This window comes from Myotis nattereri (assembly GCF_964212035.1).
Source record: "Myotis nattereri genome assembly, chromosome: 13".
NCBI classification, from domain to species: domain Eukaryota; kingdom Metazoa; phylum Chordata; class Mammalia; order Chiroptera; family Vespertilionidae; genus Myotis; species Myotis nattereri.
Genome location: NC_138088.1, coordinates 34,678,680 through 34,706,499, shown reverse-complemented (window position 1 = coordinate 34,706,499; position 27,820 = coordinate 34,678,680). Strand labels below are relative to the sequence as shown.

The following is a 27,820-nucleotide window of genomic DNA, read 5'->3' as shown; positions in this document are numbered from 1 at the left end:
GAGTATGTATTAAACATTTTCAGTTTTTTTAGGAAGAGACATACATTTACAAAGCTATATGTTGCCCTCTAGTGGATATCGGTATATATTGCAGTTCCTGTCTGAATTTTTACTGGAGAGGACTATGAAGATGACTGAAATATCAAATATATATAAAACTATCACTATAATATAATTCACAAAGCCCCATATTATTACAGGGAAACAAATTTAGGCCCCTTCTAACTAATTTACCTAAAATTGTTCAGTATCATTTTTCTTCTAATATTATGTATTTTTTCCATTTCAATTGTATTTTATAATTAATATAGTTTATTGATGAAAAATTTGAAAGTAAAAGTAAAATAAAATATAGTCATAATTGTAGCTTCGTAGACATTAACCCAGTAAACACATATTTCTAGAGATTTTTAAAGGTAGACATAAAAATATTTTTTTCTGTTTTCAAACTTTATAATATTTTAGGAATATCTTTCCAATGTCAATGAATGTTCATGGGTGCCATGATTTTTACTGCATACTGTTCTATTCTCTGGATCTCCCTTGAAGTATTAAAGCAGCTGGATAGATATGTTAGGTTTCTAGTTTTATCAAGTATTGCTCTGCGAGTGCAAAGCTGAAACAGGTTTTCTTCCCCAAGCGCCTTTCCTCAGGGCAAGCTATTTTGATGTAGAATAAGGCCCTCTTGGTGACTTTTGTCTTAAGTTTTCTTAAATCATCTATGTTTTATTTCTTTCTGTGTGTTCTGTAATCAGGTTTCATTACAGTTCCTGTTAAAATATTGATTTGAATTACATTTAAAGTGTTAATTTAGGGAGATTTAATGTCTTTACAATAGTGCACCCTGCATCCAAGAAAATCAAACAATTCTTCATTTATGTAGGTATTTCTGTCCTTCAGTACACTTTTGTAGCTTTTAATCTTAAGATCCTACATATCTCTTCATAGCCTTACTATGTAATCACTTATGGTATTTGTGGAGATTGTGAATAATGCCCCTTTTGTTATCTTATGTTTACTTAAGTTTTCAGAGAATACCACCCAGCTGAGTTTCTAAACCCAACATGGAAAGTCTGTTTCTTTTGATAGGGAATTCAACCTATTTATTGCAAAAACTACTATCTTTCTTTAACCTTTCCATTGATGTCTATTATTTATTTTACTTTGTTTTTCTCCTACTTTTTTAAATTTTCTTCTATTTGTCAACTTTATCAAGTATCACAATCTTAGTTAATGAATGACTGAATTCACTGTGTAAGGTGTGTCCTTTGTGGTCGGATATAAAGTGCATAAAGACAGGAACTAGCCCTGACTTACCTGTCCCTGTTTTCTCAGGATTCCTTTATGAGTGTCTCCTGTATGGTAGGCCTTTGGTCTCTATTTACTGACTGACTGACTGACTGACTGAATGAATGAATGAATGAATGAATGACACAATCTGGAATCTCGAAGGACAGGCAGAAGAAAAGGAAGGAATACTTTGGAGAGGAAAAAGGATCTTAGCAAAAAATTGGAAGTAGATATACTTGTTTTATATTGTGGGGACTGAAAATTGACGGACTGGGAGGAAAGGCTTTGTGGTGGGGAATTTGGAGAAATAAAGCTGGAAATGTGGATTAGGGGCAGAATGTGTTGAGCCTTGAATGTGGACATCTGTTGAGCAAACATCAGAGGTCCTAATTCACCAGAAATACTGAATCTACCTTTTAAACCTGGCTGGATACATTGAGATGGTAAATAACTCTACCTAATTGGATTGGGAGGAAGCAAACATTTGCAGGATTTGGGGAGGGAACATTGTTAAAAGGGTTTTAATCTTAACATATGCACTATCCTTAGACTCTTAGAACTTTAGTAAGCTATCCCACAAAAACTTAAACTTATTGCATACTACAGAATATAATGATAGCATATTGTTCATAATAAGCACTTTCAACCTCCTTTCTACAACTTCTAGACTCTTCCATCATCATTGATGGAAAAATGGGAACCAATTCTTTTTACTAAAATAAGTTTAACTTCTTCATTTTCCTTGACATTTGCTGAAAATTTTATTAAAAGCACAGGAAACAAAGTCTTCTCCTCATCAAGTACCACGCTTCATTGCTTTTTCCAGCAGACCATTGCTGCAGGAGGGGAAATAATTCATTTTTTAAACTTCTTCAGATATTAGCCGCTCTGTTGGGCTGACTGCAAGTTTATGAGCTGAGAGTTGGTTCTGCTTAATCTTCCATTCTTCCTCTAAGTGCCTGAGCGGCAACCCAAGCTAGTGTTTGCCTCTCTGCCACTCTCCAGAAACGCAGGCGTCAGTGGAAATGGAGGAGGCTCCCACCCATCTTGGAGTTTAGAGTGACCTGGCACTACTGTTACTTACCACCCACTCTAGGTCCTAGCAGGACAGAAGCAGTTCCCCTACTTGTGTCCCTCTGGGGAACTGTGTTGGGAAAAAAAGAAGTCAGAGGGATAACCAGATGATGATGATGAGAACCAGTATCAAAGAACATTTTGGGAATACTTGTTAAGCACTTTACCTACATTGCATCATTTATCTTCTCAACCACCTCACAAGAAGTATTTCATCCCCATTTCATAGAAGAGGAAAGTGAGAAGCAGGGAAATTAAATTAACTTGTCTGAGGTCACCTAGCTCTTGAGTGACAGATCTGGAATCCAGATCTTCTCCAAGCTCTAGTAACTGGGGCAGTGTACCTTTTAAAAACATGTATTTTTATTGATATCAGAGAGGAAGGGAGAGGGAGAGAGAGATAGAAATATCAATAATGAAAGAGAATCACTGATTGACTGCCTCCTGCATGCCCCACACGGGAGATCGAGCCCACAACCTGGGCATGTGTCCTGACTGGGAATTGAACTGTGACCTGGTTCATAGGTAGACGCTCAACCACTGAGCCACGCCGGCTGGGCATGAGGCAGTGTACCTTTTGGTGCCTGTACCCAGCACAAATGTGTGTGATCTCACCATGCCTGATATAAATGCATCAGTGATGATGCTATTTTGACTTTTTTGTTCTTGTACACATGCTGCCAATAGATATATGTTTGAAACTAGGCTTCCAGATTGCACCTCTAACAGAAGATCCTTTCTTAATGCTGCCTTCAGAACTTATAATTTTATTTTTAATTCAGAGTTCTTTGATACCAAAAGGCTTTAAAAAGAAATGTCAGAACTAGAGATGGGGTGAGATGAAAGAACAGAGAGCTATAATTTATTGAATTGCGTCATTATCACCAACTGAGTCACCAACTGAATTCAGTTTAACTTCTTCCCATCTGAGCTGGCAAAGACACTTTAAAGAGAGAAGAGATTTGAGAACTAAGAATTTTTGTTTTGTGGCACAAGTCTCTGAAGATTCAAATGAAATGTGCTAAACACAAATAAGAAAGTATTACCACAATCAAAATCTGATGTTAAAGTAAAGGTTTGTTTTTGTTTGTTTGTTTTTGTTTTTTTACTTTATTGTTGACACTATTACAGATGTCCTCATTTTCCTACCTTTTGCCCATCCCCACCCAGCACCCACCCCCTCTTCCCTCTGGCCATCACCACACTGTTGTTTGTGTCCATTGATTATGCATATATATTCTTTGGCTAATTCCTTTACCTTCTTTCATTCAGCCTCCCTTCCCCCCTAAAATAGGAAATTTTAAATATTAAGATTAAAAGAGAGGAAGGGCGGGATTAAAGAATACCACCATTCTGCACTGGACCAGCTTTTTTCGAAATTTGTTTCTTTTTTCACAAATGTACCTCATTTGAGAAGGTTTTTATTCTATTGCATCAGATGAATGAGACATGGCTATATGCTGACCAGACATTCTGGTCAGTCATCATTCTTCCGAAGTACCATTTCCAGAGTCTGACATTTTCTCATTCTAACTTGAATGTTTGCTTCTAGAAAAGGATGAAAGAAAGACTCTAAAGAGAGTATTTCAGTAGCTAGTACAAAACATTCTATGTTTAACAGTGTAGGAATCTCTATTGGTTTTGAGGAAGCTATTTAAATGTTGGTCTCTCCTAAAATTTCTTCCATGATTAGCCCCCTCAAAATCACTATACCCAAAGCAGATTTTCCTTTCCATTTCTGTGACTTGTTAGACTTTTTTTGCATCTTATAATTTTACTTGCCATTGGCATATGAAATCATGACATTTTATTCCAAGAAGAGAAATTAAAATCCAGTTTTATTTTTTTAAATGGTAATATTAATCTTTTATTCAGATGTTTAATTCATTTTTTTCTTTATATATATATATTTGTATCGAATATCTACTATGTGCTCAAAATTGTTCTGGGCACCCTGAATGCAGCAGTGAACCAAACAATAAAAGCTCCAAAGAGCTTCTTTTCCAGTGCGAGGAGGAGAAATAAGAAAATATCCATGTGAAATAATAGAAAGTATTGGTAAAGAAAATGAAGCAAGACAGGGGTAATAAGTGAATGGAAGTAATTTTGTATATAGTATGAGCAGGTGTGTGACAAAATGTTTTGAGCAGCAGAGACCTGAAGGTAGTGAAAGTGTGAGCCATAGAATATCTGGAGCAATATCCAAGCAGTAGTGGTCATTCTCTAAAAATTTCTGAAATTCTGAACTATGCCGAATCATTCATTCATTCATTGAGTAACTCATCAAGCCTTTTCTCAGCATCTCCGCTCTTATCAAGTACAGGAAGGACAAAACGGAATGGAACACGATTCCCCCCTTGAAGTACATTACAGGCATCTGGATGTTACACTGCTTTAGAGTATCTAAAGATATACCCAGACTCATATATTTAAAGATCATGGTTCCTATGTGGCACCGCATAGAATTAGCTGACAAAGAGAGAATGTTAGGAAATCTGTAAACTAAAAAAATGCAAACACAGTGGTAAATACATTTCAAATAAAGCCTTCCTGGTTGAGTTTCTGCTCTTTTACTAGGAAACGGTGTGCTCCCAGAGACTGCTTTGCCATGACTACAGTTGGGTGCTTTACAGAATCTGAATGAGAAATTATTAATTCTCAAGAATTACGAATTCTCAAGATTGCTATGCGCTTCTCTTTTACAAGACCAGTTGCTTTTAAAGAGCTAATAGCTTCATAAATCCGCCTGTGACTCATCCTTCTGCTGAGTCCAGGCCTGGTGCCCACAGGCTGCAGGTCACACAGATGAACAGCATGGGGCAGTGTTTAAATGCTTATCTGAAAAACAGTGCCACGGGCCTCAGACAGTTTAGAGCACTTCTCTGCAATCATTGCAGATGCATCCCAGGATTATATTTTTCTTTTATATTGCTATGTGTCATGTTTTGTTTACCAAACAGAATGTAGAAAATGAATAGGCAGTTTTCTGGCATACTTCTGTGTAGATAAATGGTCAGAATGAACTCTGTTACTTAAGGAAAGCATAAACACAATTTAGTCACTGGATGTGGCTATATGTACGTTGTTGCTGTGGGGAATTTTGGTTTGGCTAAAGTGCTATTTTCTTTGAAAATTCTGATATACCAAAGTTCTCTTTGTTTTCACAATAGCCCCACTCCACCCACCAAAAAAAAAAAGCAGGCTATCAAATTACTGAGGTTTCACTTGTATAAATGCAGTTGTACATATCTAACATAATTGTGAATTTATTTTGCCAAGTCTTTAAATTATAAATACTACTTGAATAAGGGAGAACAAGCTTTTGATTCATTTTTACAACTTTCATAGGATTTTCTCTCACGTAGACTTTTTTTTTCCATTGAGCACATACAGCCAAGTGAATTTTAAGCCATCCCCAAAATACGTGTGTGTGTGTGTGTGTGTGTGTGTGTGTGTGTGATCATGTTCATCGTCCTTCATATTTTAAGGTAATGCCACTAACAGTGATTGAAGTCTTTATATAATATAATGGGGAAAAGTTCTATGAATGCAGTAGTCATTAACACTGAGTAGATGTATAAAGGTATTTTTAACCTGTGACTATTGTCCTTATGCATGAACATTCTCACTACTGTTCTATCTTTTGTATGTACTGTCATCACAAAGACTGCTTTGAGAGAATGTGATTCCTTATTGTCTGCTTTGCCAATTGCATTTCAATTACTTATACTACTTATACATCTACTGAGCACTTCCTGTATTCTAGGTATTGTCCCAGATTCATAGGTTAATGAGCCCTGGTCCCAGTTCTTAAGGAGCTCATAGTGGGAAGATTTGTCTGTTGCACTTCTCTTCTAGTTGCTTCTGAAATTTGTTGTTTTTATACAGTTAGGCTTTAGGGTAACTTCTGGTTATTTCTTCTGCCCTTCATGCTTGCCTGGGCTCCACTGCTTGTTAGCTCTGTGACCTTGGGCACATTATGTAACCTCTCTGACTCCCTGAGTCCTCTTCTGCACAGTTGAGGTGATGATTCCTACCTCAGCATGGTATTTGGGGAGATTAAATAAGATAATTTATTAAAACACCTAGTAAATTGCTGGCACATGATCAGTGGTCAATGAAGGAAGCTGCTGTTGCTGCTATTTAATTTGTATTTGTTACATGTCTGGTACTTACTGCTAAGGTTTAGTTCCCTATCATTGCCTTGCTGCTATACATTCTTCAAACATGGCCAGTTAGGAATTTGGAACTAGAGTAAATAGCAATAGTTTCAGTTTATGAGCATCTTTTATAGTCTCAGTATTTTACGTGCCTTGTCAACAATCCTTAAAACAACCACGTATTGTATTATCCCTACTATATAGGGGAAGACCAGGGAGATAAAAATTACTTTCTATGAAACTACCTACTAGAAGAATCAACATACTGACTCCAAAGTCTGTCATCTTTTTAATTCCACACATTCGCCGATGTCTTCTAATTCTCAGTGCTTTACCTTTTTTTTTTTTTTTTTTTTTGAAAAATGAGTGTGTATTATGATCACAAACAGTAGAAGTTTTCATTTGAGCACAAACTCAAATACTCAAATTGGGATGTCTGATGATGTATGTCATTAACAAGCTAAGATATAGAGAGATCTGCACTTTTATAAATAAATGTGATTTTTAGTCTATGGATAGCCAAAGTCCCCCAAATAGTTCTCAGGTCTTGCCATTTGCATCAGTTTATTTTTCGGTATCAAATGAAAGAAGAATTGTTCTTAAGGGGGGGTGTGGTGAGTGCTTTCTTTCTTCGGACTTTTGGAAGTACTTTAGAAATTTTGATAAAAGTTTATCACTTTGATTTTTAATGAAAGGTTTGTTGATATTTTGACTTTTCTTTAATCTTAAGTGGTAAACTTGGGAAATCTGGCTTGCTTCAGTATACTATTTCCCTGTCTTTATTTTGTACTTCTTAGTGCTTGAAGACATTAGGCATAAAGAGGTGATACAATTAAGAATATGGCCCAGCCTGTGTGGCTCAGTGGTTGAGTATCAACTTACAAACCAGGAGGTCACAATTCGATTCTGGCCAGGGCACGTGCCTAGACCAGGAGGGGTGTGTAGGAGGCAGCCAGTCAATGTTTCTCTTTCATCATTGCTGTTTCTATCTCTCTATCCCTCTTCTTTCCTCTCCCATCCTCTCTCTAAAATCAATAAAAATATATTTAAAAAGGAAGAAGATTGACAGCTGACCCATGTGGCTCAACTGCTCAGCCACTGCCAATGTAACAAGAATTTCTGATTTGAGAAAAAAGGAACTTTGGGTGTCTACTTTCTATGGGAAACCTGAACAAACTATTAAATTAAATTAGAATAGTTACAATTCTATATAGAATTCTCATTATCAGCTTCTTATTAGAAGCTGATAATGAGAGCACATGCCAATGTAACTGGACTTTATTTTCTAACTCTGTAAAATGAGAGCATGGAAATCTAGATCCCTAAGATCCCTTCTCAATCTAAAATCCAACCTAAAAGGATTCTTTTAAAAGGCAGGTTTGTTTGAAAGAAGGGCAGGTGTGTATAATTGCTGTTTGAAATGTGAGTTATTTGAACATGAGTTCATAAGTTAAAGATGTCAGAAAGTGTGTTTATAAAATCTTAAAGTGGGTGAGTGAGAGAGAAATATTTTTTTTAAAATATATTTTATTGATTTTTTTACAGAGAGGAAGGGAGAGAGATAGAGAGTTAGAAACATCGTTGAGAGAGAAACATCGATCAGCTGCCTCCTGCACATCTCCCACTGGGGATATGCCCACAACCCAGGTACATGCCCTTGACCGGAATCGAACCTGGGACCTTTCAGTCCACAGGCCGACGCTCTATCCACTGAGCCAAACCGGTTTTGGCGAGAGAGAAATATTTTATTGTTGTTTACAAACCACCTTGGTTAACAAGCTTGCACCTATTCTGAAGACATTGGATTTGGGGGTGGGAGAAGGAAAGAAAGAGAAAGGTTCATATTCAAGCCAAGATTTAGTAGTTGTGTTTTTTTAAAAAATAATGATTACTTTGTCTCTTTCATCCATTAAACTTGAGTTCCTTGAGTCTTTTCTATTTCTACCACCTTACACTGTCCCAAGTAATATTTTTGAATGAACAAATTAGTAATTGAATGACAAAAATCTCCTGTGTACTTGATTATATTATGAGAAAGTAAGACTTCTTCAACTTGCACTCTTTTTAGCCTCAACTATCTTATCACCTGCTATCCACCTACATTATGTTGAAGAGTGGAAAAATCAGTTAACAAAGGGAAAACATTTTTCACTGTTCTCCTGCATTTTCACTGAACTCTCATAAAGAAAAGCAGATGACTATCTTCTTTATGTCTAGCTGAATGACTTCTGAAGTTTTACAAACATAAATGATTTTTATTTCTATGAAGCAGTTCTGTTAGCACAGTAAAACCACTAAATAAGATACAGCAGAAACTTGTGTAGGACTTTTCTCCCATTTGCAGATGAGATGTGATGATGAGAGCAAAGTTCAGAGGGATGCAGCTGCTGGCTTTGAAAAGGAAAAGGGGCTACAAATCAGGGATGTGGGCTGCCTTTAGAAAAGGCAATGACCAGATTCTCCTCTACAGCCTCCAGAAGGAAAACAGCCCCCAGACACCCAGATTTTACCCCCATAAGACCTACTTTGTACTTCTGACCTCCAGAACTGTAACAGACTACATTTGTGTTATTTTCAGCCACTAGTGTTTATGATTATTTGTTACAGCAGCCAGAGAAAACTAATATACCCAGTAATTATTTTCATCAACAATAATGTTTTTAATGAAACTTGCTTATAACTCATCTAAAAATGATAATCATATTGAACATTATAACCATTTCTAATGGGATACTCCATGTAGGAATTGTGAGGAATTTACCTCTCCTCTCTTAAAAAATAATTCCAGTTGACTGATTTCTCTAATAGTTTGAAAGCACCTTTACATCCTACAGTTTTGCTGAGTCAAGTACTGATAGTCTAATGAGTTCTAAGGAACTTTTGAGCAATTCACTTGGAAATGAGTAGGAACTTACTGAGGCATAGATCTTTTAATGAGGTCATTCTCTTTACTTGATAGTGAAAAGGGTTTGCCCCTACACAGATTATTTATATCCTACCCATAATTGAAAAAGCCAAAATTGCTTTGAAGTTTCAAAATGCTGATATTTGGAAATGTATGTACTTTAACCAAGATAGACTCTAGTTTATCTGCAATTAGTTTTGCTCAGCATGTTCCAGGGATGTGTCTGTTAGTAAATTCTGTAAAACCCTACTAATTATTTGAAAGAAAATGGGCTTTTCAAATTCATAACGTTCAAGATAGCATCCCGATGCTGACATGCACATGCCTAGGCTGGCAGATGGAAGCACTTTCATAACTACTTCCACTTGCGCACAGTGATCGTGGAGGTGGAGTATGTTCCTTAGTGATATCATAAATCAGTGTGGAGAGAGGGAAAACAATTTAAAAGTAAACAGAACAGGGAAGTCTTGAACTAAGGACCTGATATCTCTGAAGATTATCTCGAGGGGTTGAGATACCCTTTAGGGTCATTGTTTCAAAATAATGAAATGAAAAAACTCACACTCATTTCTCCTCAACCTTTCATTTCCAACACATTAACATAGACACATACCATACATTTAATCCGATAAGCATTTATTGGAACCCTGTCATTGGTATGCCATAATCCTTCCATGATTCTTTTCTTGTCATTTACCATATAAATGACATTTACATTTGTTGTCTATTGTTTTGGTTTCTTGAAGAACTCAATTTAGGATTTGAAAGTTCTTGTTGTCTTTGAAGCAATATTGTTGCATTTTCTAACAGTTATTATCCATAAGTTTTATTTAGTCTGCTCAACAAAAAAGTTTATGGCTTATTAAGAAAGGTATTAGTATTTCTTGCCTGGCTAATATATATATATTTTTTTAATCGTTGACATATGACATAAGTCTTCTGAATCATGGATTACATTTTAAAATTTCTATTTATCCCTAACATGAAGCCAATAATCAACTATTTTTAAACACTTTTATTATTAGAAGTTTCCTCAGTTGTAGTGTTCATTGAATTTCTTGTTTTTTATATTGAAGAAAAAAAGTGTCTACTTGCAATAATCACAAAAGGCAAAGCTTAATTCCCTTAATTGTAATCAACATAAATCGGTGAACTCTGTCTTTAGTTTAACTGTTCAATGTTTTTAAAAGTCACCATTATGTATTTTATAATTTCATAGTTTTATTTCTGGCTTAAGCAGGTAAAAAGATCAGCAAAGCATTTTTCCCTTTTATAAATGCTTTAAAATGCTTTGAATAGGCAACAGTGCCAAAATACTCTTTTGCACTTAAAAATGGCTTCACAATAAGATAGGTATAAAAAGTGAATATGGAGTCAAATATACTTACAATACTTGGAGAATTCTGTAGTTTTAAATTTTAGTTTTTATTCTTGATGTGAAAGTAATTACAGAATTACATGCCATATTCTATATACGTTACAATAACCTCTCAATGGCATTGTAGTTGACATATATATTTTTTTCTCAATAATAACCCTAAATTTAAGACACTTCATTTCATATACCCATACACATAATATTTTATTTAATAATTATTTATTGAATGACTGAATAGGTTCAAATTCTTGAACTACCTCAGAATGATTATCTTAGCTGCTATTTATTAGTGCTACTGATAAAGAAAATATTTTTTATTTAAAATGGCCAATTAATTAAAGTGCATACATTGGTATTTTTTCTTGAAACAAGTCTCACATTGTTTATAATTTTATATATATATCATGGTATGACCGAAAAAAAGGATATCTTTTGACAAAATGAAGTTCCCGGGAACTAAACTGTCAGCTCTTTAACATAATGATGATGAATTGTGCTATTGAATTTATATTGACTCTATATTGTTTCCTTTTTATTAAAGTCTTTCTCTGTTTACTTTAAGTTTTTGGTCAGCATCCTAGAAAAGTGAAGATAAAAGTTTGGGATAATATACAGGGAGCATCTTAGTGGTTTGCTACACTGAAAATACACATTGTGTTGTGAAATGCCTGGGAAGCAGCGTTCAGAAAAACAGCTCTAGCTAAGAAGGGGGCCTTTACAGTAAGACAGTGCTGCCGCAGAGGGGCAGCATCAGGCAGGTTGCTAATGGTAGGGACCCAAAAAAGCAGAGAGCAGAGGTGTCCAGGGGAGCACACCCTGGAGTGTTACCAGCCTTATCCAACAGCTGCCAAGTGGCATTATCCCATGGCCCCAATGGGTCATAAGATTGGAATGTTCATTTTGTACTCTACACAGTACAATACAAGCAGCATGCCGTCTTCCAACCATTTATTAAAAACAAAATCAAACTCAAAACAAAACTCTTTTATGTTCTTATATGAGAACATCTGTTCCATAGAGATATTTTCCACCTAAAGCATGAAAGAAGACTGAAAGTCACTGGTCATCTACATACACTTAAGGAACTAAAGTTGTCTCCTACAGTGGCTGTGTCATCCAGGGGCCCACCTTGGTTTGTTATTTTGAAATCAAGCAATGCAGAGCATTTGTTCTTGTCAGAGTTGCTTACCTATATGCTACACTGGACATTTTAAATTATCTTTGGATTGTTAGAACGAAGAAGAACCCTGGAAAAGACTCGCGTAAGTCATACTTTTAGTTGATAGCCAAATAATTAGACATACCTCACAAGGTTTTTTCCTATCCAAATTTTACCAGTGTTATTTTTTTTTGGTGGGGGGGGGGGGGGCTGATTATAGGAATAAATGGGGAAAAGGCAGAAGCTCAGGGTTAAACAACAGAGAAGACTGATAAGTTTAGTTCTTCAAACTGGTAGAAGTTGGAAATAGAAAGAAATGAGGGAGGGTATATCAGGATGAATTTATCTCTGCTACAGACCAGTCAAAAAGGATTAAAATATGCAGATATTTGTCCTTCCTTATCCCATTGGGCATTTTTAATGAGTTAAATGAGATATAGAGATATCCTATCTCCCTGAATAAAAAAAGGAAAGGGGAAACAATAAGAATAGCTAACACTTAAATAGTGCTTACTATTGACCAGGTGCATATAAGCATATAAACATTTGTTTAAAACATAAACATATAAAAAGTGTTTTAATTATATTAACTAATTTAATTCTAGCATCAATCCTAACATTATTGTCCCCATTTAAATGATGAAACTGAAGTACAGAAAAGTTAAGTAACTTTCCCAAAATTACAGAGCTTGTAAGTGACTGAACCTGAGCAAGGATTCCTACCCAGGCTGCCTGGCTAGAGACCACACTATATGTTGTGCCTTGAATTGTTCAGACTTAACAGAAAATAAATATTTTTAATATAATGTCCTCATAATCACATTATTAATATCCCATAACTTTATCCAATGGAAAGCAAAACATGTATGGTGTCTCCAGTAAAGCAAATAATACGTATTTTATTTGAGGGTTCAAATTCTTTTTGGTTATTCAGATTTCATATAATCAGTAGGTCACTAAGACCTATTTTAGAAACTGGTTCTCATATAGACTAGATTGTTGGAACCCAGTGGTCAAAGATTACTTCTGTTGTCATTTTAATTCAAAAACTTCACATGTGGTATGCCTTGCATTTTATTATAATTAATTTTAAAATATTTTATAAGGTATATAAAGTATTTTTGTGTATATTTAGTACATTTTAACCAATTTTTTTCTGTTAAATAAATGTCTTTGTATATTTTAGGTTTGCTTTTCCACAGACATTTTTTCTAAACTTTTTCATCTCATGTGTCTTTCTTAACCAGATGTAATTTCTTAAAAAGATAATTTTGATTGTACTGGACAACCAGTAGATAACCCATTGGTCCATCTAAATTATAAAACATATAACAAGCAAGCATAAAGTGTTGTTTAAGAAGTTTCAGAAGAAGATGGGGAACTCCTAAATAACCAATTTTAGAAGGCTTTTTTAAAATATTGAAATAAATTCACAATAAGGTTTTTCATTTTTTCTCACTGTTATCATTACCTGAACTTTCCGCTTCACAAGTGAGAAGAAAGAGATTTTGGGCAAAACCTAGGGTGGAAATAGTAGGAGCTGGGGATGAAAATGGGGAATGAGGTAGAGAATGGAGGGATGCTGGGGGTTGGAGGAAGGCCCCAGATGATCAAATGCCATGAGGAATTAGGCTAAAAATGTTGAGCTAACAGATTGTGTAACCAAGACATGAGAATAAAGGTGGGAACATACAGGTTGGGGTCAATTTAAACAAGTCCACTTCTTTTAAAGTCAGTTTAAAAAGATTCTTTACAGAGTTGTCCGTATTTCCGACATGACCTCAGTTTGGTGGTAACTTTGTCCTCATCGTTGTGTATTAGGAACGGCGTGGTTTTATATCACTCAAGAGAGATATGCTTGCAAGTCCTATGAGAGCCCAGAGCATTTTTATTATATTTTGTGATTACAGTTGGAGATGCTGTTTATCTTATTACTTGTAAAACTCAGAGGGCAGCTTTCCAAGGGCTTCACGGCTCTCGGGTCTCTTTGTAATCAAATCTGCTTCTTCAGCAGTAATTTTAGCATCTATTATCGCTGAGCCTCTGGCAGCCCAGCAGCCTCGCAGCTTTGACATCACTTGTGGTTTGCAGAACATCATGCAGTGCTGTCTAGTGCTCCTGATAATAGTTTCTAAATGCATAGCTGTTTTTACTGCTTGAAATTGCCCCCTCTCTTCCTAGCAATTGAATTTGGCAAGTTAATCATTTAACTTTTTCTACCCCATGCCCAGACCTCACTGCAGGATTATTGGCATCACACCAAGTAAGACTTCACAGTGACAGAAATAAGTTTGTGTTGGAACTGGGAATGTCACCCTCTCTGAAAGATGTCCATATTGTCTTTTTAGATGGAGAAACAAAAGCAATTAAACGCATATTTTTCTAAGTACACCTAATGAGCCCAAAACAGAACCCAAAAGGGAAATCTGTGCTCCTCACTCCTGGTCACATGAGTGGTTCCCTGGGCTTCCTTCTCTTCTCACCAAAGCTCCTGTGCCTGCAGCACAGAATAATCATACTTGAGTTCAGCCTCACACTTACATTCTCAGAGCTGATTCCAAGATATTAGGTTTAAAGACTCAGGTGGGGGTGGGGGGTGGGGGTGGGAGATGGTCAAGGAGGCCTACATTAATCTGATAGGCTAGCTCTCCATTCATTGCAACCTTGAATTTTTCTATCATGGGGATCCATCTTTAGTCAAGGCTTGTAATTAATTACAAACTCAGTGGAAAGAGACTCTAGCAGTAACATGAATTATCCCCTAAGAAAAATGGATAGGTGCCTCTCCCCTCTTTGACTCTGTATCCTCAGAAATGCCTCATCATGTCCTTGGAGTGGACTGTGCAAGGTTCCATTGATTCCCCATATCCTCATGTTCACCAGACAGGCATGCCAGCCACCGAGACTTCCTCCCCAATAAAGAATCTCCAGAGAAACATCAAAGACAGAAAGTCCTTGTTAGTACCATACATTGAATCAGAGTGGCACAACAAAGATATTTCTCCTTGCCTCGGGTCAGTTTGACCCAGACTCAGATTTGACTAGAATATAGACGTATAAATTATAAGGCTAAAGAAGGAGCTGTTGTTAGGGTCACTTGTCTTCTCAAGCTAAAAAAAAAAAAGGTTAGGAATATTTTCTTTTATAAACAAAATCTTGCTGCCCTAATTTCCTAATTTCTGGTGCACGATAGTACAATGTGTTCTCAAGACTAATTCTTCCCTGGTGTGATTCCATCTTGCGAGTCTGTCCAGGGAACAGAAGTCCTTTATCTCTGTCTGCCTTCTCTCCCACTTAAGTGTGTGCCACCACCCCAGGGACGATTCAATGGATGTGGACATGAGCCCTCTGAGGCCCCAGACTATCTTTTTGGTTGTGAACTAAAGGCCGACAAAGATCATCACTTTAAGGTGGATAATGATGAAAATTAGCACCAATTATCTTTATGTACAGTCAGTTTAAGGGCTGGTGCAAAGGATGAATTGTACATTGTTGAAGCAGAGGCAAGCCTTGAGTTCAGCCTCACACTGCCATTCATTGGCAGTCCAATGAAAGTAACACTGGCAACTTTGAAAATGTCTGTACAGCCAATGGTTTCCTTTGGTGGCTTTGAAATAACACTGGCTGGGGTCTTATGGTTGTAGTGTGGTTCAGGGCCTGTACATGTTAGTGGACAGCACCTAGTAGCTGTGGAGGAAGATGCAGAGTCAGAAGGTGAGGAGGAGGAGGACGTGAAATCCCTAAGTATGTCTGGAAAGCGTTCTGCCCCTGGAAGTGGTAGCCAGATTCCATAGAAAAAGCAAAATTTGCTGCTGATGAAGTTAATGAGGAGGATGAGGCGGAGTGCCGGGAGCCGGTCCATCCTTGCTGTTTCAAGGGACCTGGCATATATGGCATACTGTTCTTAATATGTTTGCTTACCTTCTTGGCACTATGTGTTTTAACCAAGGTCTCTGAGAAAGGTTGTTTCCCCAGGTAGGGATTTTCCCTTGAAGTTAGGGAGGGAATAAAACCTCTTAACTAAGTGCCAGGTGGGTAATTAATCACTTTAACTACGAACAATCATGCTTAAGCTACATAATCTTTACTCCCTGGAATGGAGATAAGAAACGCCCTAACCTTTGGAATAGAGATTGATAGGCTTGGAATCAACTGGTATAAATACAGATGTAAGAAGACAGAACGAAGAGAGACAGAAATTGGCACAGAACCTACACAGAACGTTCTCTAGAGACAGAAGAACTTCACTGCAGAGAACATGGCAAAAGATCCTGGACAGAAACTGGCCTCAGAACCTAGAGACAGAACCTAGCGAGAGAACATAGCAAAAGATCCTGGGCTGAACCTGACTACAGAAATTGGCAAGAGAACCTGACTAGAACCTGGTGACTGAACCTGGCTGGAGAACCTGGGCAGAACCTGGCTGGAGAACCTAGCAAGAGACCATGGACACAGAACCTGGCTGGAGATCCGAAACAGAACTTCGCTGGAGATCCAGACCAGAACTTGGCTGGAGATCCTGGCTAGGCTGCTGATCAACTGAACACTGTCTCCGTGTTATTCCTTCTTCGCCAACTCCGTCCACACCTTTGGGAACCCCTGGACCCGCTGGGGTTGGACCCCAGCAGCGGAGGATGATGAGGATGACGATGATGACTTTGAGGATGAGGAAGCTGAAGAAAAAGCTCTAGTAAAGAAATCTGTACGAGATACTGCAGCCAAAAAAGCACAAAAATCAAACCAGAATGGGAAAGACTCAAAACCATCAATGCCAATATCAAATGATCAAGAATCCTTAAAAACAAAACAAAACAAAAAACAGGAAAAAACTCTTAAAATACTGAAAGGACCTGGTTTTGTCGAGGACATTAAAGCAAAATTGCAAGCAAGTATAGAAAAAGCACAGTGAACAATCCTGGGAACTACTGGTGGATTAAGCCCAAAGATGGGGAAAGAGGAAGACGAGAGACAAATATAGTCCATATTGAATATCATCAACAGTCCAGACTGAAGTCTTCTATTGTAATCTCAGACCCCTTTCTGATTGTCCACTCACCCATGCCCCCTTCCAGGCTGAGGGCCATCACACTGTTATCTCCTAAAGCACTTTTCTTTTGACTGCTGTGGTTCAGGGAACTTTTCTTTCTACTTGTGCATTTGCCTCACCTCTTTGACCAGGGTTTTAAACACCTTTGTATCTCCCTGTCTGCTCAATAAATATTTGAATGAATCAAAACAAAAAAGACTAATTCTTGGAACAGTCTAGAAAGGTTCATGTGCTTCTCATTTTGTTGCTACTTGTTGAAGGCCAAAGGGGTTGAACATGTCAGACACAGTGGGTCACTTGCATGACATACTACATGCTAATAAGAAACGATATGTGGGAATTCCAGGATATGTTTCATCCTGTTTCAGCATTAAATTGCAGATCATGGCCAAGGATCTGTTTTCATTGAGAAAAGCCAGAATTCATCCGCCAAAGTCAACATGAAGCAAAAGAATTGCATCGTGATGAAAAAGAGTTAAGACATGTACACAGACACGTTGTTCTTTTCCATTGTTATCTAAGTAGCCTTGTTTATTTTTTCAAAAAAGTATTAAATTTTTCGTTGCCATTTAGAAAACTTTGAGTTAGAGAATTCAGTTTACACATTGATTTATATTCCATTTTGAAACTGTTCACAGTGTAAATATTTTCTCTATATAATAGAAATGCTCATATAGTTTTCACAGTTAGCAGCCTTATCATGGGAGACAACTGATAGAAGTTGGCTTTCTTTTCTTTATTGAAACCATATTCTAGAAGTTTAATTTCAAGTGGCTTAAGAAATGCAGTAAGGAGGAACCTGTAGTGAGCTACCACACTCTCCAGAAATGTGATTCCTGATCATGGTGTGAGAGCAACCTGGAGTTCCCCAAACTCAACTTCTGATTAAGGGGAACAAATTATTCTGCTTCTAGCAAATTACCTTACACATTGCTTAATCTATGACACATGAGAAAACTACATGTGGTATGCCCATAAAATAATGAGACTTCGTTTTTAAGTTACTTAGATAGAATTTATTTAAAATGTGTGTCGTCCTTGAGAGAGTTCCTCTGGACATTCATATTTAGTCCACAATTCTCAATGGTTTTTGGAAACTCTTAGAGAGTTATTTTAAATAAAGGTTTAGTTAACTATTTTAAATAAAACTTGGACAAAGTTTTGGGTTTTTTTGTTTTTGTTTTTGTTTTTTTGAAACTACCCAAGAGTGGATTGGGTATTTGGAGCCACCCTGGAAAAATTCTTCAAATTGCTGCTGTGGTCACACATTCTTTTAGATACACACCTACTTCTCTAGCCATGGCCTAAATAATTTTGACTTCTAAAACTGTTTTCTACATTCAAAAGAAAAAGTTTTGCTATCCTTGCAGATATTCAAAAGAATGAGCTGCAGTCTATAGAAGCAATTCCGGAAGGAGACTTTTCAAAATGTTTATAATAATAGTAACAATTTTGGTATAACAGCATCACTTTTGAAGTAGCACAATTGTCTGGATGTGTTAGTTCTTACATATTTGTTGAAAAATATAATACTTTATAGTCACATGTCTAATAGGTAGTAAGTGCCTTGTTGTAGAAAATTTTCATTTCTTGAACCTGAAAACAATTGCTGTTCCAGGAGCCTCCATTATAGCTCATGAAGTGTTTGTCTTAGACTTTTGGAAGAATTGGGGATCTTACAATTTTTTAGGAGTTATGCTAGATAATCTAGCATAGTTGTTCCACAGGCATTTTTTAAAACTACATCTTCTAATGGTAAAAATGTGTTGTTAGCAAAGTAAGACTTCACAAAATAAGAAAACAAGGTTTTATATTTTGAAACACAGATAATTGAAATACTTTTTTTACCACAATATAAATATAATATTTGAAATTATATTGACATTCTGGTAGAGGTGAAATCTAATTTAACTCACCTTTGTTAGTTTGTATATTACATTATTAAAGCGGTAACAGTGTTTTGTTCATAGATGATGGTTAAAATCTATTGACACAATAAATAAATGTAAATACTGAAAAATTAGATCATGAAAAACATTTGATACATTCCAATACCTTGATGGGTATTTAAAAGTAAATACAGATTTATTTTGTAAACCTTTATTTTGAATTATTTAACTTGTGAATATATTACATCAACTCCAAAATTATGGACCTGATATTTAAAAAAATGTTAGATGTGTCCATGTTAAAAAGCAAGATAGATATCTACAGAGATGAATTTTTATAACACATGTGCTGAGTAACTTTTGTGGTTCCAAATGCTGTACTAGATGCTGGAGAAAACGTGTGGAAAAACAGATAGCATCCTCTATATATGGAGCTTATACTCTGGTGACTCTCGGGCTCTAGGGAGAATAGACCAAACTAGGAGTCTTCATAGTGACCTGTATTCTATGGAAAAGCTCTCATTCCTACACTCTGGGTTCTTTTCTTTACATTGAAGTATGACAGATTTGGACTCATGGTCTCCATAGTCCTCTAAGATCAGAAGGTATGCTGATTTTTAAAATTCTCCTTTGTCATCTTAACTGTTAAATCTTACCTCCCAAATTCTTAGTATTTTCAATATGAAACATATATGAGTACTATGTATGAGTGCATTTTGTAAATTGTAAAATCTTTTCACTCTGAAGTAGTGCTATTTATTCAAGAAGGCATTGAGCTATATCTACACAAAGTACAATGTAGACTCACCTGGTTACTTAAAAATGAGGAAACTAATCAAAGGGTCCTTTTTTCCCCCTCTCAAAATTTGGAAATATTTTTGCCTGAATTAGTTGGTTAATTTATCATTTATTTACCTCACTTAGTTTTGTAGAAACGATGTCTAAATCCCTTGAAACCACAGTTCACATTCACTAAGGTTTAGAGCTTTTATGTTTTCTGGCGGGTACAGAATGTGTCACCCTGTGAAAGAGAGACTCTATTGTTTGTGGAAGCAGAGAACAAAATGAAGTCATATATCTGGAAGACATCCTATTTGGCCACCGACTTTTGGGAAGAATTAATTCCAAATAATTTTAAATGGCTAGTTAACCTCTTTCTTAAACATTTTCCAGCAGGGAGATGTCAGACCTTCCCTCAGTAACCTAAGTCAGCAGTCACATACATTTTCGTAAGTAGGTTTCTGCATGTGAAAATCTGGAAAAAGGAAATGACAAGATAATGTCTAAGACTATCCCCTCTATCTTCCTCAATTTTCCTGTTGTTTTGCTTTTTTTTAAATATTTCAACCCATACTTAAGCCTTCTTAAGAATAAACTTCAACTAAACATGTTCAAACATGTTATTAAGAAAACATCAGATTTCACTCTGACCATTTTCAGTAGGAATGAAGAAGAATTTTATTATTTCTTTTCATTTCTGCTTCCTTCACTCTTTTCTAGAAGCATCTCTATGGACAGCCATTGCAAGAGGTTTTGAGGAGAAATAAATCGTGATTGAATACAACCATAGCAGAAATGTCTCTTCTAAGGGTTAAGGAGGTCACATTGTTTGTTATATTTTTTGAAGTCTTAGAATACTTGTGGATTTTTATTCTGACGACAAAGTGCAGCTGTTTCTAGTCAACTCTTTTAAATAAAGTTCTTTCTTAGCACATCCATTTCAAAATCAGCGAACTTCTGGGCCCAGAGTCAATCTTCCCTATGTGCGTGCCAGACACTTTCATTGTTTGTGAGAGTCACAGGTTAATCTCCAAAGATAGATTTTTCTCCCAGTCAGAATCACATGTGAGTCAATAAAGGCCCCATCTGGTTCTCTGCATCTGAGACTTATTTTGAAATCACATATAAATTCTTTATTTCCACACAATTGTATTATATTAACTGTTTCTGAATATCAATTATGTTTTTCTGCTGCTGAAACTCTCAAGTGACTCAACAAGTACATCATTCTTTTCTTCTCCAAGTTCCCCCAGGGACCCTTAGATTTGGAAAGAGTTCACTTATAAAGTTGTCATCATCAACACCATTTTTTCCTTGTCCTTTTAAACAACTTTTCACTGAAATATAAAGAAAGGTGCACATATATTAAGTACACATCTTGATGAATGTTTACAAATTGAATATGCACCCATATAACTAGCACCCGTCAAGAAATAAACGACACAGCTCCCTGAGAATCCCCCTTGCACTCCCTTCTAGTCACTAACTCTCCCATTCTTGACTTCTTCTAGTAATTATTACCTTGACTTTTTCTTAAATATATTTTTATTGATTTCAGAGAGGAAGCAAGAGGGAGAGAGAGATAGGAACATCAATGATGAGAGAAAATCATTGATCAGCTGCCTCCTACACGCCCCACCACTGGGGATTGAGCCCACAACCCGGCCATGTGCCCTGACTGGGAATTGAACCATAACCTCCTGGTTCATAGGTTGATGCTCAACCACTGAGCCACGCTGGCCAGGCTTACCTTGACTTCTAACGGCATAGTTCTTTTTGTCTGTTTCTGTGCTTCATTTAAATTGAATCACACAGTATGAGCTCTTAAGTGCTTATCTTCTTTCACTTACTGTTTTTTTGTGTGGAATTACCTTATTGAAATGTGTGGTTAAAACCATTTTTCTTATTACTGTGTAATTTTATATTGTGTAGATACAACATACGTTATCCATTTCACTGTCGATGGGCATTTGGGTAGTTCCTCAGTTGATGCTATAATGGATAGTGCTCTTACGTACATTTCCCTTGGTGAGCAAGTTGTATACATTCTTGGATGTGTACATAGGAGATCATCAACCTATTTTAATGTTTTATTTCATTGATGAAAAACTTACATGAAAATTTCTGGTCAGCCTGATCAACCATAGTTACCATATTGAGTTGATATACTTTTTTCCTAAATCATAACAACTTAACAGTTTGTTACCTAGACTTCCCTGCTATTTTTAGTTAAGCTAGTGTCATTTCTGTTCTTTTCACTGCTTTCCTCTCATCCTGCACATCTACTTACACACATCGTACCCTTACGCTTACTCCTCCTTCTCTGCTTCAACTTCTATTTCCTAGAATGATAGAGTAATAATATGGTATTTATAGTAATAAATAACAGCAGCAACAACCATTTACTCAGCACTAAGCATATACAAAAAACACTGCTATGATTTTTAACTGCTGTTTTGTTTAACTCTCACATCATCCTCATGTTATGCAAATATTGCTCCAATTGATCAATATTTTTTTATTGATTTGAGAGAGAAACATCTATTTATTGTTCCACTTATTTATGCGTTCATTGGTTGCTTCTTGTATGCACCCTGACCGGGGATCGAACCTACAACCTTGGCATATCGGGATGATGCTTTAACCAACTAAGCTACCCAGCCAGGGCTTAATTGATACTTTTAGATAATGAAATATGACAAATACATATATTAAAAATAACCAAGACCAATATAGGTAGCATTCACGGGCCTAATTCTCAGATTTAATTTATTGTCTGCCATTTTTGCCTCAATTTTTTCCAGTACCCACGATTTAGGATTAGTTAACTTGCTCAAGTTACCCTACCATTAAGTGACAGAACTGACAGCTGATATTTAACTTTTTATTACTGTCCCTGTAAACCCCCACTATCCTCCTCACACTTTATATTTATTTCCTTGCATGATTCTATCCTGTTTTTGCTCCTCTCTGAGAATACTAGCCAATATTTATTCTTTCAGCCAACAGATACTAGTATTTAGGAGCCATTTTTAGGTTCCAGGAACTATACTAATACTTTTCCAGGCCTCATGTAATTCTTGCTTACAGCCCCAGAAGGAGATATTGGCATTGACCTCAGTTGACAGAAGAGGAAACCACAGTTTAGAGGTTAAATCACTTGTGTAGTACTACGTATTGTAGGTCTATTAGGCACCCAAGCTAGTATCAGTCTCCGGTGTGTCTAACTCTAAAATCAATGCTTTTAATAACCTTTCAAAATCTTGTTCATTGGAGAAAGAATGTTATTTCTTGTCATTGTAGTGTGAAATGCCAGCTGGGTGTGAGTCCCTCTCCCAAATTTCTGCCATCTCCTATTTTATAAATGAGGGTGTTAATGTCCAGAGCATTTATATGACCAGTCCTGGGCCACATAGCTGTTCAGGGGAGCCAGGGCTAGAACCTATGCATCATGACATCTTGTCCAGGCTTCTCTATTACATAATGCTGCAGGTCTCCAGTTTAAGGAAGTAAGTGTGTGGACAGGTCCATGAAACAAATTTAAACCTCTTTTGTTAATGCTCTGATAAAACCATTCTCTTAAAGGCCATCTCCAGTGACCTTCTCTTCATTGTATATAGAATTTTTCTCCGCTTTCATCCTCCTTATTTCATTGCCTCCTTTATGAAGCTCTTTTCCCTTGGCTACTCTGCATCTGAACTCTGCTTGTTCTTCTGAGATCACAGTTTTTCTCTCTTCTTTGTTAATTAGTTCTCTTCCTTCTTCCTAAAATATAGGCAGTACTCAAGGCTTTGTCTTAAACCATCTTCTTTTTCTTTGTCCTCTCTCTTTGCAAGTTCATTTACCCTAAGAGTTTCTGTACAGAAGATCACACATCTTTATTTTTAGCCCTGATTTCTCTTCCAAGATTTAGACCCGAGGCTCAGGCAGCTTGCAGAATTCAACTGGTGCAAAGCTAATTTCGACACCTACTCTTCTCACCAAACCTGTTCCTTTATGTTCGGTGCAGTGTCACCCCATTGGCTTGTCCCTTACTTTGTGCCTGCACTTTAACAAAACCTCTTATGGAATCTTTCTGTCACTAGCCAAATCCTACTTTAATCCATCTTCATATCTGAACTCAAAATAATCTTCTTAAGGATACCTCAGATCATTTCATTCTTCTGTGCATATAAACTTTGAGGGGTTCCCCGGTGCCTACCAATAAAAATTAGGTCTTTAAAGACCTCTTTTATATGATTTCCAGTGACCTTTCAGGTCAAACTACCTATTTGTTTTTCTCTTGACATGTCTACACATTTCCATTTCTGTATCTTTTCCTAACACTTCCTATCTCTAGAATTTCCTCACTTCTGTTATGACCCAGTCCATCCTACAAGGCTACTTCCTTGTATTGCTTCCTTATATCCTCAGCCAAAAGTAATACTTGGTAAATTTTGGTGGTCCTTTCTAACCAAGAATCATTGGTACTAGAGAAAAGTCCAGTTAAGGAGAACAAACATTAAATAGGGATCAAAATTTTTTAGTAAATACGAATAAGAGGATTGATTAGGAATTTAATTAAAAAATGAAATAAAAAATTATGAAGATAAGCTTATTTTCCTTAGTAATAAAATTTAGGTTGTGGTTGAGATTATGTGCTAATTCCCTGAATGTACAAAGGACAATTAAAGTATTTATTGAGTTTTTAGCATAATTTTCTGACAACTGTAAGATAGAATATTTCAGTCACATCAACTTTGACGTTTGTAACAGCCACATAATTTTTTTTAAATATTCTAGAAGCTCGGTTTTATGTAAATTATCTTTTAATTTTATTTTATTTCAAAGGACCCATGTCAGTCACTTATCTTGTCTTGTCTTTAGTTACCTGGTTTCTCTCTGCCAGACCCTCATTTATAAGTGACTGCATTTGATTTTAGTGGTTCTTTCCCACCTCTATTTTCACTGACTTTCTGTAGTTGTGCAGATTTTTCAATATCTACAATTTCTTTTTCAATAGATTACTATTGATGCTGTAATCAATAAACAACCTGCAAAACCCTTTGTGATTACCTAACGCTTTATCCTTAGGTTTTGTATAATATTAACTATGATCTAAGTGTTTGAGTACATATCTGTCCTACCAGGATTTAAGTTTTCTTACAAGGCAAGAATTATGCTTTTTTTGTACTATTTCATGAACCTATGAAAATGTCTTGTACTTAGTAAAAATTGAATTCTATTATTCATTGGTTCCTCAATAGAATCAATCCTTACCTTTTGCTGCATTTCATCATTAGAAATAATTCTATAAAATTAGATTATAGCCCCAGACAGTTTTGTTCAGCCTGTGGACTGAAGGGTCCCGGGTTTGATTCTGGTCAAGGACACATGCCCAGGTTGTGGGCTTGGTTCCAGTAGGGGTCATGCAGGAGGCAGCCGATCAATGATTATTTCTCATCATTGATGTTTCTGTCTCTCTCTCCTTCTCCCTTCCTCTCTGAAATCAATAAGAAAAATTAGATTATAGAAAAACAAATCATTTATTTTTCCCATTGGAGCAGCAAATAATAAGTTGCATTCCTAATCAAAGGCTCAACTTCAGATATAAACAATAGTTTATCATAAAATAAAAGATGAAATAACTAAAATCATCTATGATAACTTAAATAAAACATATTCTAAGTCTTGTAAAGTGTCAGGATAGCATGTGTAATGATTATTTATTATAACATGTACATAAAATGTAAAGGTACAAATTAGATTATATATTTAATATAAATGTAAAAGCTATTTTAAATGTCAATTTAAGATTCTACTTGATGGCAAATTCTCTCCTCCCTCCAAAGTTTATAAGGGTCTTTGTAACCCAATCCTTTTTACAAGTCTCATTCAAATATGCTTTAAGCAGATACTTTTTGGGGTCGGGGTGGGAGGGTGGAGGGGGAGCAAACAATTCTGTTGACCTTTGATTTGCCTCATCAAATGTAGGGTTACTCAGTAGTCTTTGGGAGGTGATAATGATTTTGCTTCTACCTCTGAACAGCTGACCTAACATTTCCTCATTCGCCCTCTCCTTATTCAACTTGAAGCCATTCAATCTCAGAACAAATAAATTCTACACAAGAGCAAAAAGTAGTTATGTCATTCTACTTGATATATAGTCATGAGAATACTACACACATCATTGGAATGCTGTAAAAATTATTACCAGGTCTTTGGAATGAACATTTTAAAGGGAATTTCTGACAGAAGATAGTGCCCTGACTTGACTTAGAATGTGCCATTATATGAAAATCGGTGAGTGAATAAAGGTGGCAGAAATTCAGGAATGGTAGGAAATATGCAGCTATGATTTAGTGGCACTGAGATCTCTGAATGGCTTGAGGTGGTGACCGCCTGCATTGCTAACATCTAACTAGGAAAAAAAGATTGCCTTCATAACTTGAATGTCCTTGTTCTCTCTAGAAAGCTTTTATCTAGACTAAGTGGAATTGTAAGTGTACCTACTCATGTGAATTTTTTTTTCAAATACTCTGATAAATCTAGTTTGTAGCAGAGATAAATTATAATGGACAATTTATCCAAAAGATGAGTTTAGAAATTATTCTCTTATACTTCCCTTTCTTTTCAGTACTGAAATATGCCCTTCTATAGTTGTTTTTCTCTTTGTTGCCCTAGCAATGCCTATTAACCTACAAGGTCATTCTTAATGAAAGGCTGCCCTCTGATGTACTGCTCTATCCTTCCATGTAATCATGACAATTGACATGAGATGCTATTCTCTGGTTCTCTCCAGTTGTAATGCAGCAATTCCTCTACTTTGAAAAATATTTCTTACAGGCTAGGTCAAGTACTGGGACCAATGACTTAGGAACATTTATTGAGAAACATTTGTTCAGTTCAACTGCTATCGAATAATACTTAATTCATACATTTTTTACCTTCCCAACAGACTTTTTTAAAAAAGCAAAATCTCATTTTTTAAATTTATCAGAGAGTGAATCAAGTGCATTTCTGGAAAACCATATATTTCTTATTAACCTTTTTAATCATCCTGCCTGGTGCTCTCCCTCTATTTCCTATGGATTCACCTTTTATACTTTTATCTACTTTATAAAGATTTCCTCAATGTTATCTTTCAGTCCTCTGCTGAGAATTTAAAATTTTGGTTTTTTTAAAATAATTTTTGTATTGATTGATTTTAGAGAGGGGGAGGAGAGATTAGAGCGAGAGCGTGTGTGTGAGAGAAACATCAATTTGTTGTTCCACTTATTTATGCATTCATTGGTTAATTCTTGTATGTGCCCTTACAGGGATCAAACCTGCAACTTTGGTGTATTGGGATAATGCTCTAGCCAACTGAAATAACTGACCAAAGCCTAAAATTTTATTTTTTATCATAGAATCTTATTTTATAGACACAACGTCTTCTCTTATTCATCTGAGGGTAACAAACTTTTTCAAGATATTTTTCTTTCTTTCCTCTCCATTGCTGCATTTTTTGTTTTATGTCTTTTTGCTTTATGTGTTCTTCACTACTGGTGACCCTTCATTGTCCTTTCATATACTAAAAATGTATGACTAAATGCCAGTTGAAAGCTTTGTTTGTTGGGGAGGTGGGGTGGGGGGTGGCATGTAGACTAGCACATTTCATTGAAGGACAATGAGACTAAGTTCTAACCATTTTAGAGGTGACCTCTCAAATGGGGCTGAAGTTGATTGACCCAGACAGAACCTTTGTGTGAATTAGGAAAAGGTGAACCCTGGAACATTTGAGTTGTTGACCAGTTGATGCCTTTATGTTAATTAGAAAATGTTAGTCCCTTTCCAGAGCACAGGGCTTAGTAAGTGGAGCCTGGGATTCCTCACTCACCTCTCTAGCCAATGTTCCTTGTATATTTAACAACCTGAGAAACTGTAAGGGTCCTATTCCTAAATGTCAGTATCTGTAGGCCTTTCTCTTCAGCTGGTCCGTTTTTCAGGAATGATGTTTAGTGTTCTGGGGTGGGATTGCATAGAGTTGTGAGCGGTGGGGGGGAGTCTAAAGGTCTGCCTACTAGATTTCTGGAAGCTGGCTTCCCAGGGCTTACCTCCTTTGCAAACTTAGAATTCAGCTATCTCTAATGAGCTCAGGCAATTATCCTTTATCCATC

At 36.3% G+C, this 27,820-nt stretch overlaps 1 protein-coding gene and 1 pseudogene across 3 annotated transcripts in view; both read left to right on the top strand.

Moving 5' to 3' along the window:
• Nucleotides 1-27,820, top strand: part of RNLS (renalase, FAD dependent amine oxidase) — a 222,669-nt gene that overhangs the window by 12,346 nt on the left and 182,503 nt on the right. The window lies entirely within an intron of this gene.
• On the top strand, nt 14,790-16,875 carry LOC308529141 (nucleophosmin-like; annotated as a pseudogene). Its single transcript has 3 exons — nt 14,790-14,980; nt 15,266-15,809; nt 16,595-16,875. The product of its transcript is annotated as a nucleophosmin-like (transcript).